Source organism: Glossina fuscipes, unplaced genomic scaffold, assembly GCF_014805625.2.
Source record: "Glossina fuscipes isolate IAEA_lab_2018 unplaced genomic scaffold, Yale_Gfus_2 221, whole genome shotgun sequence".
In the NCBI taxonomy this organism is placed as follows: Eukaryota; Metazoa; Arthropoda; class Insecta; order Diptera; family Glossinidae; genus Glossina; species Glossina fuscipes.
This window is the reverse complement of record NW_023998564.1, coordinates 1610429-1625100: the sequence shown is the minus strand read 5'-3', so window position 1 is coordinate 1625100 and position 14672 is coordinate 1610429. Positions and strand designations below refer to the sequence as shown.

Genomic DNA, 14672 nt, shown 5'->3' with positions numbered 1-14672 from the left:
CCATTTTATACCCATTTGGTACAGTGAATATAGTAAAAAATCTTGAATCAATTGTGGCGGCTCATAAGTAGAAAATGTAATTGGATGAGTTTCGTACGATTTCTCTTCATTGTGTTAGACAAGCAAGCATCGGATAATAATGGATAATTAACATGGGATGGCGTCTTCCAGAACATTGACTGCACTGACAATAAAACTTTGAAAAAATGTGTTTCTTACAAAAAACTCATTTTCATAGTAATTAATAAACAAAGCCAAATGTATTGCTACTGATTAAGAAAAATGGGTAAACAGCCTGCAGTACCTGCAATTCAGCTGAGATGTATCTAATGAAAAACGTAAATAAAAATAAATATGTGTAATGCTTTTGTTCGCAGTAATGTGTGCGAGAGGTGCGCAAAAAAATTTTCACAGCTGTATATTAAAAGGTATCAATATAACCGCAAACAGTACTAGGAAATAGTTGAAAATTGATATTTTATACGAGTGCTGGAATTGAAAATATTTTTAAATCATTTCATCAAAACGCATTTGTAAAAATAATAATAAATTATTCTTCCATGAAAATATTATATATACTTTTTAAGGCAAAAACAGATAAATACGCCGAATTGTTTCACATTAATTATGGAAATAAATGTAAAGCTTTCATAGTTACATATGATCTTCTTGAAAGAGATAGACAATTGAACGATTTTCTAAATGATTTAATCATAATTTACGTTTTAGCGATTTGCTAGTTTTCGAAGTATTTTGCTGTTTCTTTGTTGTTTTTTTTTAATGATTGAAAGTCTTTAAAAACCATAAATGAATGAATGAATAATACGTTGTTTGACTCACTCTTTGGTAAGAAACTTTATCATGCTGTCATAAGCTCACAGGCATGTATAAAACTTTAAGCAAGTAAGAAAATTATATTCGGTTTTAACCAAGTTTATTATACTCGTCACGTAGAAATATAAATTTGCATGTTCCATGACATTGGGTGGGTGTGGCTAATTTTCCCTATTTTTGTAAAATAATTTTGTGGAAACTTATATTGTAGTTTGTGTTGTTTATAAGCAACGAGCAAAAGGCGGGGAAAGCAACGGTGTTGTAAGTATTGGTGTAGGCGTTGTACGCGTGTTTTTTGGGTAATTTTCAAACTATTTTGCAAATTTGTAGCCGATATTTTCTACATTGGCGTCGGAAAAGTGCATACAACACAAATTACACGGTTGGGTATACGAACAGATGGACGGACATGCTTACGTTCAGTCTGAATTTGAAATTGGCCAAGAATTATGGAGTTTTTTAAAGTTGCTTCTGGACGTTGTACAAGTAATGCAAAAAGATTATTTTATAATTTTATTACGCTATAATATTAGGTAGGCGTGGTCAATTTTGCCTATTTTTTTACGCTTACATTTTTGTGGATTTATCTGCTGCAGTTTATGAATAATAAGCAATTCTCATTCCCTTTGAATAAGAGCGGTATTCTTAGCTTACATAGAACTGTAGGCATGATCTTTGAGCGATCTCGCCTATTTTTAATGCCCACCTGCTTGCATGAACATCCAACGTTTCTGCCAAATTTGAAGTTGATAGATTCATTTTTGCGGCCAGGAGAATGTTTACAATGGACATTATACCATTAGAAAGCATGTCCCTTTTAGGGAGTCTCTTGTCCCTTGTCTCTTGGCGATTAATATAAAAATATTTCTGGTGAAAAAAATATGATATAATTGCAGTGCTCTTAAAAAATGAGTTCTCCATTTTTGTCAGTACATTATTTTTTGTAATTAAGCATTATCCGTTTAAGCATATCCGTTTAAAATTTAAATTATTCACTTTACTTTAAAAAAAGGAGAAATATCTTAAATTTTATTGGATTGCTTTTCCATTGGTATTGGATTGTTCCGCTCTCAACACTGCTATGAACGCGATCGCAGATAAAGGGACCGCCCTGTTTAAGAGTACATGTCATAGTATTACCAAAATTTTTAGTGTTATTATTCGAAATACGAGTAGAAGCTCCACTGAATACCCAAAGCAATATTTCGCCTTTCCTAATTTGAACGGAAAAGCTCCCAAGTCTAACCATACCTTAATCTTAACTAGGCCATAATGGTCCCGGTCGCTGTTTCATAATTTTTAGTAAATGGAAAAATTTTTCAAGATAAAATTTAAAGCAGAGTACGAAATTTTGGTCATTTTAACGTATATTATCGTCAGAAGTCCCCTACATATGTGGAATAATAATGCTAGTAAAGGGTTATCGATAGATCTAATTATCATAGGAATTACGTCTTTATTCCCCCTACCCTTTCGCCGTGGCGATAAGAAGGCTGTTAACTTAACAAGCATCCTTGTTACCTTGCAAAGTTAAAAAAACCGAAAAGAATTGAAGAAGAATTGAATTCTCCGTCGACGTTGCGTCTTTTAACGACACATACTTCAAGTTAACAACGTTTATCCCTTCTTTTGTGAACAAATTTAACCATTAACTATTGCTTTAAAAAAGTATGAATAACATTCACTTATGTTATATGCAAGCATGCATATATAATAAATGCATCCCGTATTATCGTTGTAAAAATTGTTAGTATTCTGCTTAAGGGTATTTCTTTTGCCTCTTTTGTTCACATTTCCGAGCTTTTTATGACACAATTATTTTATGAATGTATATGTTTTTCCATGGGTAGGCGGTTTACTTTTACGTAATGCATTTTAATGGCATATGAAAAAGCTATTAATATGTTATTTTGTAAACGCAAAACCGAATCTTTCATAGCTACAAACTGTACGTATCATGGATATCAAAATTTTTATATCGCTTATACTAAAAAATTTAGTCTATTAACAGATACTTGTATATATGTTGGATCAGCGACGTCTATTGGTGAAAATGATAAAGTAATGCGAAATATCAATGTACACAACGGTTAAATTCAATGGTTTTGACATTTCCCTACATAAAATAACAGTTTTCCATTCAGTACTATCGAGTTAATCAGCGTTAATAATGGAACGCTCGAAATTGCATTTGCGACATTCATTATTCTTTTTGTTTAATTTGAATGAGCCTGCTTTCGAAGCCCATTTTAGAAAATTATGGTGATGTTTCGCCATCATATTCCCACTGTCGGTTTGGGTTTCATAGGTTTAAAAGTGGTAACTTTGATGTCAATGACAAAGAATCGCCGAAAAAGCTCAAAAGCAATGAATTGAATTGCAAGACTTATTAGGCGAAAATCCAGCCCAAAACTTTCAAAGAACTCGCGAACGGGTTAGCAATTAATGAATCAACTGACTCTAGACGTTTACATGCGAAGGGAAAGTTTCAAAAGGGGGGAAAATGGATACCATACGAATTGACTGAAAATGTCATTTCGAACCGTTTTAACATTAGGCTTTCATATCTTGCTAGACAAAAAAGGAAGAGTATTCTATGGCGTATTGTGACTAGCGATGAAAAGTGGATCGACTGCAACAATTCCAAGTTCAAAAACTCATAGTCTAGTTCAGGAGAGCCATCCACATCGACGCCGAAACGGAATATTCATGGCCAAAAAATTTCGACGAATTAAACGATGTATTGTTGCAAAAAACTTCAGCGATAGCGGCTAACAGAAGTAACACCATCCTCTTGCATTACAACGCTCGGCGACACGTTGCAAGAGTTGTTCAAAACACGCTCTAGCAAATCGAATGGAAAGTTGTGCCTCTCCCGCCAGACGTATCACTTTCTGATTACCTCCTGTTCAGATCGATGCAGCTTGGTTTTTGCCAGCTCGCGGTTTCAAAATACTCCCATGAAGTATACACATTCTCGATCAGCATCAAATTCTTAGTCGATTTAAGCTTATCCGTCTTTGCGGTTGTTGGTCTGCCCATCTGCTTAATGACTCCTGTGAACATTCTTTTGGTCGTAAAAATGAAACTATCGACTTCAAATTTCACAGAAATCTTGAAAGTTTTTGCACGCAGATTGGTATTGCAAAGTGAGAACAACTCTCTTTTCATAACTCGTAGATAAATGTACAAAAATTTAAAGGTATATTTTGTGAGCGCTATATGTCTTGATGTCTACGCAATGTAGGTTTTTATGTCTACAAAAGTGGAAAAAATGGGCCACACCTACTCAGTTTTACAGTGTGTCATAATTTCCGTTTTTTTCTTTCAAACCTTTTATTAACGCACAGAAACAAATTTCAAAAACTTCAAGTTAGCAGTCAATTTCAAATTCGGAGTGCATCTAAGCGCGTCCACCTGTTCATCGGTATATTATCTATAGTAAACATTCTCTTATTGCTAATGAAAACATCGCCTAGAAGTTTGCAAAGGAATTTGGAAATGATCTAAACGTTTCAAAGGACACGCCTAAAACGCTCGTGACGTGTATAAAAGATAGAAGAAGATAGAAAAAAAAGAGATATTTTGTTACTTGTTCTCAGGTGAAAAATTGATCAAAATACATGCAAGCTAATGCAAGCTAATACTCGGGATTGGAGGTAAATAAAAGAAAAAGAAAACAAACAAAGCTTCAGTAAGGGCGCTTCAATTTTCGACGAGATTTCTAATAAAACTGTCAGTAAGGAAGCAAAGAAAAGCAAAAAGAAAAAGAGACAATAACATAAGCAAAAGAATAACATCGACATAGTTGCTCGTTTGATTAATATGCATTTGATGGGGAACGTTCGGCAATATCTTCAATCTTTCATTTAACAAATCTCAGTTCTATTGCTTTGCCATTTAACAGATCTCAGTTATATTGCTTTGCCATTTCTTTTTTGAGAGTAAAATTTGCTTGACTGTGTATTCTTATGGAAGTCTCTTTTGAGAGTTAAGGTGTTATTGAGAGAAAAATTTTGCTTTCCTGGCGACTTTTTGCATTTCCCATTCATTTTAGTGCTTTTTGAATTTTGAGCGAGAAGAAAGTCTTAACTTAACTTCAATTTGAGCAACAATAATGCATGTATGTACTAAGCTGTCGACAGAATGTCAAATTTGTCGTTTCAATTTTTCACGCACGTTTCGTTTCATTGCCCTCTTACTTTTTGCGAACTTAAAAGAGAAATTAATTTGATAATTCGTTCAAAGTACTGTTTTTCATTCTATTTCCTGGGACGATAATTAATTATTAATGCGATAAAATATCAGTCGGGATATTGAGACATCATGTAAAAACTTCGTTGACGAAGATTACGAGTTTAAATGTTAAAAAAACCAAACAGAACTTTTGTTTTGATTATCTTCAAACTCGTCAAATATTTGGAAGGGAGTACTATTCACGACTTTTTAGATCAGTTTTGTAGGAGTTTCTTCGAAAATGCTTCATTCAAATACAAACTTCCAAATAATTTAATTAATTCGCTTTTGATAAAATGCTTGACATTATATATTAGATTACGAAAGATTTTCGTGGCGTTATCCTCAATAGCTTTAGAGTAAAATAATTTTGATAACACTAGCTGTGTCGAGACGAACTATAACGAATGAGACAAAAGGTATGAGTACATCGATAATTAGAAGCAAACAATTTTGTCGAAAATAATTGCATTCTGACAATAAACCGAAATTCTAAAAAATTCTTCACACTTGGTCCTTTCCATCTTTATCCTTTCCATAAACGCGATAACGCTTCATTTCGTTTGGGAAGAAAATTCGTACTACTTAACGTAAAGACATATTAAGAACGTAGGTAGCTATTAAATATTTTATTTTTTTCGTTGCTAAAAATATCGACGTCGTAGATGCATCGTGGTTTGGTCGAGAAATCGTTGATAAAGTTGAAGAAAGTTTTAGCAAGTAGAAACATTATAAAGGGCAGCAGTTTGCCGTTAAATAGCTTACAACACCCTACAGTTATTCAGATAACCACTTTTCAAAATGAGGTAAAATCAAAAGCAATATAAGGCGAAAAGGTGGTCTGATCCGAAACATTTTCCATAGGGTTCGTCCCAAAAATTGCTGCCTGAAAACGAGAACAAAAGATAGACACACGGATGGACAATAAACGGTGGGTCTATTCCAAGTCCTTCTGGATCCTGCGTACATCCGCACAAGCTTAATATATCCCTGAAGCGGTGAAGGGTATAAAAAGTGGAGCAAAAGCGAAGTCCTACCTAGAGTGATGATGCTGACGTCGCAAAAGAAAATAATTGATAAAGAAGAAAAAACTTAAAAAAATTGTCGGAATATTTCATTTTATCACGTCGCCACAAAATTTAATGCTGAACAAAAGACTGCGGATCGTAAAGGCCGGACACAAGAAGATGTTTGATAACAGGCAATGACATGGGAAAAAATGGGGATTCGGCACGGATTAGGCTGAGCAAATGTGCCAACTCCACGTAAGGTAGTATATAACGATTGAAGGGGGATTGAAATGTGAATTCTACTTCGTGAATGGCTTCAGCTCGGCGTGAATTTTGATTCCACCTATGCAAATAAAATATGGTATTGAGACATAGTGTTCACCTTTGATCAAAGGGAAAGGCTTTCACTACGTTAACAATCTGAACACTGGTTCAGAATTAATTGAAAGATCTTGGCTGAGAATTTTTCATACTACCACGCCGTCTAGTTAGGATCATCAGTTCCATTCGCTGCAGAGCTCTCACTTCCAAAAGTCTCAAAAATTCTGCAATGATTGCATTATGGTTTTATCGGAAAGACGATAAATATCTATAACAAGTAAGAAAATTAAATTCGATCGGGACCGAATCTGTTATACTCATCACCGCTTATCCCAAAAAACGAACAAAAGAAGTAAGAGAACAATATTGTTATACTCTATAATAGGTAGTGGGTGCAGCTGATTTCTTCTATTTTCAAAATAAAACTTTTTGTCGTAGGGGCATTTTGGCGCTGTGGGCGCGGGCATTGGAAAAATAATTAAATTTTGATTCGCTATAATATTGGGTAGGTGTGGTTCATTCTTTCCATTTTTCTGCACGACAGCATCGCCTATCGAATATGTGTTCAAATTTTTGTACATTTATCTGCTGTAGTTTATGAGTAATGGGCAAAAAATCAAGTTTTCATTTCTTTTGGGAAACAGGAATTTCGGGATTATGGTACGGTAACCTATCATTTTAAACGGTAAGTTATTTAAAGTGATCAAAAAAAACTTTACCTTATGCTATAATAATAATAGTGGACGTGTAATTAAAGATTTTTGCGTACGCTTGCAGCATAATCATAAAACAATAACTATACCAATTATTTACACATAATCTACCATAATAATACTTACAGGTAGACGCTATGTATACAGTCCGTTTATTTAAATCAACGTAAAGTAAATTTTGAAGACCATACAGAAAAATATTTTCATTTCGTTTTAAAAATATTCACCATTTTTGATAGAAAAAAAAATTGTTTTTCTAGACTATTTTCATATAGCCGAAATAGTATCTCGTATGCGTGTATATACTTAATTATCTCGGATAGTTTATGAATATTTTAGAGGATAGTCATCAGAAATATAAACTTATTAAATATTTAGCTTTTAAGATGAATTTTCAAAATTTTGCAGTTTTTTTTAAAATTATTTGCTTTTCTATGGTTTCCGTACTTTCGGTTATAAGTCGAAGGCAGAAAGTATTGACTGGAAAATTATATAGTTTGTTGCTGTACTGTTGCTGTTAAATAAATTATATACGACTTTTTTTGTTGTCTTTGTTGTTGTTAACTTATTGAATTTTTGCTTTTTGTTAGTTTGCTAAATAGAAGCCTTAAAATAATAATTTGTTGGTAAACAAAATAAAGGAAAAATCTGTGGTGTCTGTGTTTCAACTTTCAGTTTTCTGCTTGAGTTTTCGGTATTTTTATACTTTAACCTATTAGATGGTGGAATCTCGCGAAGCATAAACGAAGACTTTCAACGTAGTTTTCTTGCCAGGAATGACATAACTAAGATTGTCTGATATTTTGATTTTTAGTATAACAACATTCCTCAAAAACTCTTTCAGTTTGGAGAAATATTTTATACATTTTAAGTCTTATTGCAGAATACCTTTGCACAATATCACTTGGGTCAAATCAAGCTTAACCATTTCGACTGATTTGACGGAATAAGCGGGAAACAATCATCGTTGCTTACTACAAACAAATACTTTTGTTTATCATCAAGATTGTCATCGAATTTTTCAAGCGCATCATGCATTTAGAGCGATAATGCAAATGGCTTAAGGTGGTAGGTGGTGTAAATGTTTCAAAAATTCAATTTTTTTTTAATTGCTTAAATGAACACTTAAATGGTCTAAGATAACATAAACAGATAATTGTGGGCGTGGAAAAGTTTCATACTATCAAAAAATTTGATTTTGCAAACATAATTGCGTGGCAGTGTGCGAGAACTTATAACATAAAACACGTTTTTGGAAAACGGCACGCGTCACAACTCGAATATTTTTCATATTTTTCCATACAAATTTTTTACAGTGTCTTTAGAATAATATTCTTTAATGAAGTAGGTGAGTTATTATAAGTTATTGAAGCTCGATAAGTTAATTTAAACATTTTTATACCCTACATCAACTGTGGTATAGCGGTTTATTTTGTTTGGACGGACGTGCGCAACGTTCGGAAGGACTTGGCGTAGGCCAACGTTTTGTTCTACCGATCAACTCACAATCACTTTCTGAGTTTGCTTTTACCTCTATCCGTCACGCTTTCTCGCATCTCACTTACAGGGCACAATTTTTGTGATCTTTTGATGAAATTTGCTGTACTCACTTGTTTCGGCATAAGGACGAACGCTATTGCAAATGGATCACATAAAAAGTTCGTTGTATGAAGAACGGTAGTCATGATGTAGGGTATTGCCCACTATAGTGATTTTACTCGTTCATTAATACAAGAGAGCTTTTTTTTTATCGAAAATTGAACTTTTTACATACAAATATAATATAACACAACAAGCACATTGTAGTTGGATAAGGCCGACTGTTAGATACGCTACAACACTTCGTCTATGGCGGTTATTCACTCGTTTTGGTAAAAAGACACCAAAAATGGCACACCAATTTAATACAAAGGCCTACCTTTTATAAAAGCCCGCATATTAGAGGTTTACCAAAACATCACACAGTGTGATCCAAATTTGGCAAACTTAATTTGCGTTTTAAAAGTTTCCGTCACTAAAATTAGAGATTATGCTTTCTCTCCATATAGGGGCTTGTTTTTGTCGTTGACTAAGAAATAGATGTCTGTGGACAAAATTTTCTACAGTTAATTTGTTCGCTTTATTGGTACTATATTGCTACTATAGACTAGTTTTTATCATAAAATTTAAAAATTTAAACATTTTTCTCAAACGCTTACAATTCCTGGGAAGTCTTATATGGAATGAATTCAACAAATAAAATAGAGGTACAAATTTCCACTTCATTTTTATATCAAATTACTATCAGGACCAATTTTTTATCATATTATATTAACAAAGGGTTATAACTGTTTACAGTTCCTGAGAACTCTTATAAGTAATGTTATCCAAAAAAATAGACCTAGGTGGCGCAACTTCGGTAAGATTAATTTCTTTGTTGATTTACTATAATGAACCAATTTTCACCGCGAAATATTGAAAATACACTTTTTTACCTTATAAAGGGGCAATTTTCATAGGAGAAGCGTTCGACCAAGCCGAAACTATTTTTTCATACCAATTTGGAATGTCGAACTACTAATACTCAAAGGGTTTTGTCGAAATATTTTGAAAATTGAAATTTTTCCATACGACGACTATCAAATATGGCGAGTGCACCAAATTTTATCCAAATTTGTCAAAAATTACGATCTGTACTTTGATAGGCAGGTATCACACGGGGAGATGGATAGACAAGCTTAGTAGGTGATTCCGACCCCATCGAAATAATAAAGGTGGGTCTACCTCAATTTCTTCTGGGTATTACATAGATCCGTAGAGCGTTATTAGAACCCGTACCACTAGTGCTGTAGAATATAAACATGAAAAGTATTTCACTAGAGATAGGAATGTTAGGTTGTTCTTCATAATTGTTATTTGAACCACTTACACTGCTTACCGCAGGGCCATTTAATGTTATTGTGCCTCTCGAAAATTGCTTCAGTATTGTCATATTTTAGGATTTTTCAAAAATCATTTTATTTTTCTAATACTGAGCTGTACGACTAGCAACTTCTCTGAATATTATCATTCTGCTAACTTTTCTTCCATAAAAAAATAATTGTCAGAAAACACCTCTTTTTAGGCTGCAACAGTTCTCTACCCGTTAAGTAATGAAGATTGTTCATAAGCGGAGGAGTGTATAAATGAATATTAAATAAACTTTCCATTAAGCATTACGAAGCAAATAAGCTAAATAGAATTCGTTAACGTGATTAACCTCAACAGTGCGGGGAGGGAGAGAGAGAAGTCGCATCACATCATCGTCAGTCGTTATTGTTAAGTTAACACACTTATCTCTCATCACAATTATCTGATATTACTGTCATGCACATGAGCAAAGCGTTATTAGGTACACAAACTAAAATTTGGTTTTACCAAATAAAACTCCGTACATCTTTCTCAGTTAGAAATTTATTAACAATTACTAACCTAACTATTTGCATATAACTTACAAACGATTTCAAACATGTATGTATGTATGTATGCATATAGCGAAATACACTTAAAAATTGTTTCATTTATTCACATGTAATCTAAATATTTTCATCTATGAAACAAAGAAATGAATGTTAAATAGCTAAGTATAATGCCATCATTTGCTTGCTTTAAAGAAGATAAATCCGAACCTAACCAAGGGGAAATTTTGATAAAGATTAAGTTGGTAGTTAAATACATTTATCTTCCAAATAATCGAAAATACATTTCACGATAATACTTAAATTTAACCGAAAGATTTCTTCCAGTCACCTACTAACTGACGAAACGACTAATGGACACAATCAGATGGTTCACAAAATGAAAAAAGATAAGTTTTGAGAATACATTTGTGAGAAAAAGATTTTATTATAGACATAATAGATAGATATATCAATCTTGAATATAAAAATATGCCATGTAAGTGGTTACCAGTTTTTTTAATAATAATGCATTTTATGTTTTCTCTGTGGCTTTGCCAATATAATCGAATGACCCATTCACAATTGGTAAAGAAGTCAAGCACAATAATGCAAGCAAACTACAGTTTGTTTAAAAGCAAATAATTTATGTTCTAGTTAACAGAGTCTGTTAACCAACCTGTCTTCTAGTGAACTAAAAGTCTATTTCAACATATCGAAGGCGGCCCTAGGAAAGACAATTATAACACGGCGCTGTAACTCCACTCTTTGCAATAGCTAAGATACCAAGATTGAATTTGCAAGCTTAACGTGCCCCTAATGCAAACTGTAATATATACTATGCAAAGTTCGCAGAGAAATGTCTCTCAGATCGTAATAACATGACAATTTGCTTCCTTTCTTTTAGTATCTTTCTAATTTGTTTAAAATTGATTATACCTCCGTTAAATCCGATAAAACCTATGAACTTTCAAATCTATATCTACAATATGCGTGCGTACGCTGTGCACGTCGTTGATGATTTGAGTTTGCTTTCCTTTATTAGCATTATGGAACATGTTAGGGAACTTGTTAAATACATAATCTTCAAGAATTTTTTTAAAAATAACTCTTGAAAGAAATATACTCAATTTTCTTTAAATGCTTTAAAACATTGAGTTTGTAAACAACAATCGCCTCTTGAGTTATTTCCTAAATGTAAAATAATAATTAAGTTAATTTTTTAATATTTAATTAATAAATTTGTTTTTCGGCTAACGCCTCAAATGTTAAGTGTGGTAGAGTTTTCAATAAAAAAAAAAAATAGTGATTTAAAACTTTCGCTTTTCAAATTATTTCTCCGGCTAAATTAATGGTAATAATAATAATTAAGAAAGCTAAATTCGGTAGAGACCGACCCTTTTATATGAATCTCCGTTATCCTAAAAAGGACAAAAAAAGTGAAAGAACTATATGTTCATCCTCCACAATATGGATTGGGCGCGGCTGATTTTTTCTACCTTCAAAATAAAAGTTTCTTTTCGTATAGGCGTGTACGTGTTGTAGGTGTGTTCTTTAAAAAGTTTAGGTCACTTCCAAACATGGCAATATCTTCATTTTCGCTAACAGTAGAATGTTTACCATAAATTTTACAACGTTGTGCAACCAGGCAGATGGACATAAGAACAGGTGGACGTATTTAGATGCATTCAAGTGCCGAAATTGGCCAGGAAAATATATACTTTTTAGAGTTTTTGGAGCTTGGTTCTGCACGTTATAAAGGTATTGAAAAAACAATTCAATTTTGTATATAGAATAGGCTAATAGAGGGAAGGCGCGATCTATTTTTCCATTTTTGTGCACGAATGCTACAGCATCGCCCACATAATAGGCATCTAAATTTTTGTACATTTATTTGCTATAATCTGTGAGTAATAAGAAAAAAATAAATTTTTCATTCCCTTTCCTCCTTCAATCGATTTGGCCCAATTTCAATATAAACCTGCGTGCAATAACGTTCCCGCCGAATTTGAGGCCGATAGCTTCATTTTTGCGGCCAGCAGAATGTTTACAACAGAAATTACACAGGCGGACAGATGGACATGCTTAAATCGATTCAGAATTTGATGCTGATAAAGGATATATATACTTTGCGGGGCTTTCGAAGCTTCCCTCTGGGCGTTGCAAACCTCTTGACAAAATACTTACATACATCATCCTTTGGTGATGGGTATGAAAAAAAGGGGAAAGAGAGGTCGAATATAGCTTATAGGTACCTAATTCTTCATATCCACCTTCCAAGGTTTGCCGGAGCGTGTACAGCATCCAGAAGGAAGTTTCAGACTTCTTAAAATGTGTACATATTCCTGACCAATAACAAACTCCGAGTCGATCTATTCATTCATTCGTCCATTTATTTAAATATATATGGGGTAAAAATGCTTCCGATCGCAATAATGAAGGCATCGACAAGACAACGGAAGAATGTAATTATATTATGAAAATTCGAATTCTTGACTTAAAATTAGTGGTTCCTACTTACTATTCCCACGAAAAAGAAAAAGACTACAAGAGACAGCCACGCGTGCGCCAAGTATCCATTTATTTGAGTCAAATACAGACGCCACGGAGTTCCAACAAATTTCACAATTAGTAACCTTTTTATATCGTTGATAGTGGAAGGCACAGTTATCTAAATTTTTAGCACTTTTTCTTGGAAGACATACAACATTTGAATGATTCATCTGTTTCTAAATGATATAGCTGCATGCGTAACCGTTGATGACATATGGAAAATTTCCAAAAGTTAATAAATATATGAAAGCGTAAGCTGCCCTGTAGAAAAACGTAATCAAACTTATAGTTTGTATAGTATAAATTATGTTAGTTGTAAGGTAATATTTCGTCGGTACTGTTAATATTAACTATGGTTTCAATATCAGATACTTTTCAGATTGGCCCTTCAGTTCTAGAAGGTGATATGCTGGTGAATGATATGCTTGCGCTATCTTTTAGGGGCAATAGGGCTCGAGTATAGTCTCAAGAAAGCGAGCTTATTTTTTGCTTATTTAAAATATTTTGACTTATTCTTAGTCCCTTTTTCTCTCAAGTGTTTTTCTTAAGAAAGTGAGAAGTAAGTAACTTTTGTTAGTATTTTCTTTAGTTTACAATTATTGGGAAAATCATTTTTTAGGGTGTAAATGCATAAGTAAGTTTGCACTTAAGCAACACAAAATTTTTTCAACGTCAATAAAGTAAAGGAAAAGCAAAACTTACGTAAATGTCGTGTTAATAGTTTCCATTGTCAAAATACAATTAGTTTTGACATTTTCAACAATTTTTTATTCTATATAAATTATGTATTTTTTACTAAAAAGTGATTAAAAAAAAAATAAAATAAAAAATTTACATATGCGATATTTGATATGAAGCGAATATAGCTGCTATTAATTCAGTGTTCACGGGTTTAAATCCCAAGTGCGTTGGAGTTTGCTTTGGTCGTATGTATAGTGAGTATTAAGTGGATAAAGGCATGGACAAGACTTACGCACTCGGCTGCGGTCACCAGGTCATCAAATCCAGGATTCAAATCCCAACGCGGTAGAGGTTGGTCATAACTGTCGTGATTGTTTTGTTGGTACAGGCATAACACTTACCGATTGGGCACACACCTGCCTCTATCTTTTTCTCTTTTCTCGCTTCGTTCCAAACGTCGCTGTATTACAGAAATAGTGGCCACATCCAGTGAATGGTTGGTCATTTCATAAAAAAAATTTCAATAACGCCCGTTCTTGGGCCAAAACGCATCAATGCGGCAAACTTCGTAAAAATATCTTGAAAATCGCTATCTACAGATTGAACATATGGACATACATCACACGCAAGTATCAAATAAACTCGTGGACGAACAGTTTTCATCAATTTAAAATTTTTTATTGGAACTATGTCAAGGTTAACTAGACTGGTTATTAAGGAAAAATTCTAATTTTACATTTTCAATTTATCAAAGTTTTCCTCATAGACTTCTCAACTGCGCTTGTCTTTTTGTCTATCGAATTTAGCGAGGCAGATATGTTAAATCGAAAGAAACAAAAACACAGTACATCATTTCGATTAATATAGTAATTTATACATTGACCTTTCAGATGTTATAACTGTTATCA

At 33.3% G+C, this 14672-nt stretch overlaps 1 protein-coding gene across 3 annotated transcripts in view; it reads right to left on the bottom strand.

Annotated features, from left to right (window-relative positions):
* The window catches only part of LOC119642253 (protein GDAP2 homolog), an 88429-nt gene that overhangs the window by 57823 nt on the left and 15934 nt on the right, over positions 1 to 14672 (bottom strand). The window contains exon 1 of one of the 3 annotated variants that reach the window (XR_005247990.1): positions 7241 to 7431. The exons of the other annotated variants lie outside the window; for them this stretch is intronic. The gene's annotated coding sequence lies outside the window, so the exon portion shown is untranslated. Of the gene's footprint in view, positions 1 to 7240; positions 7432 to 14672 lie in introns of those variants that run through there. 3 annotated transcript variants of the gene reach the window in all.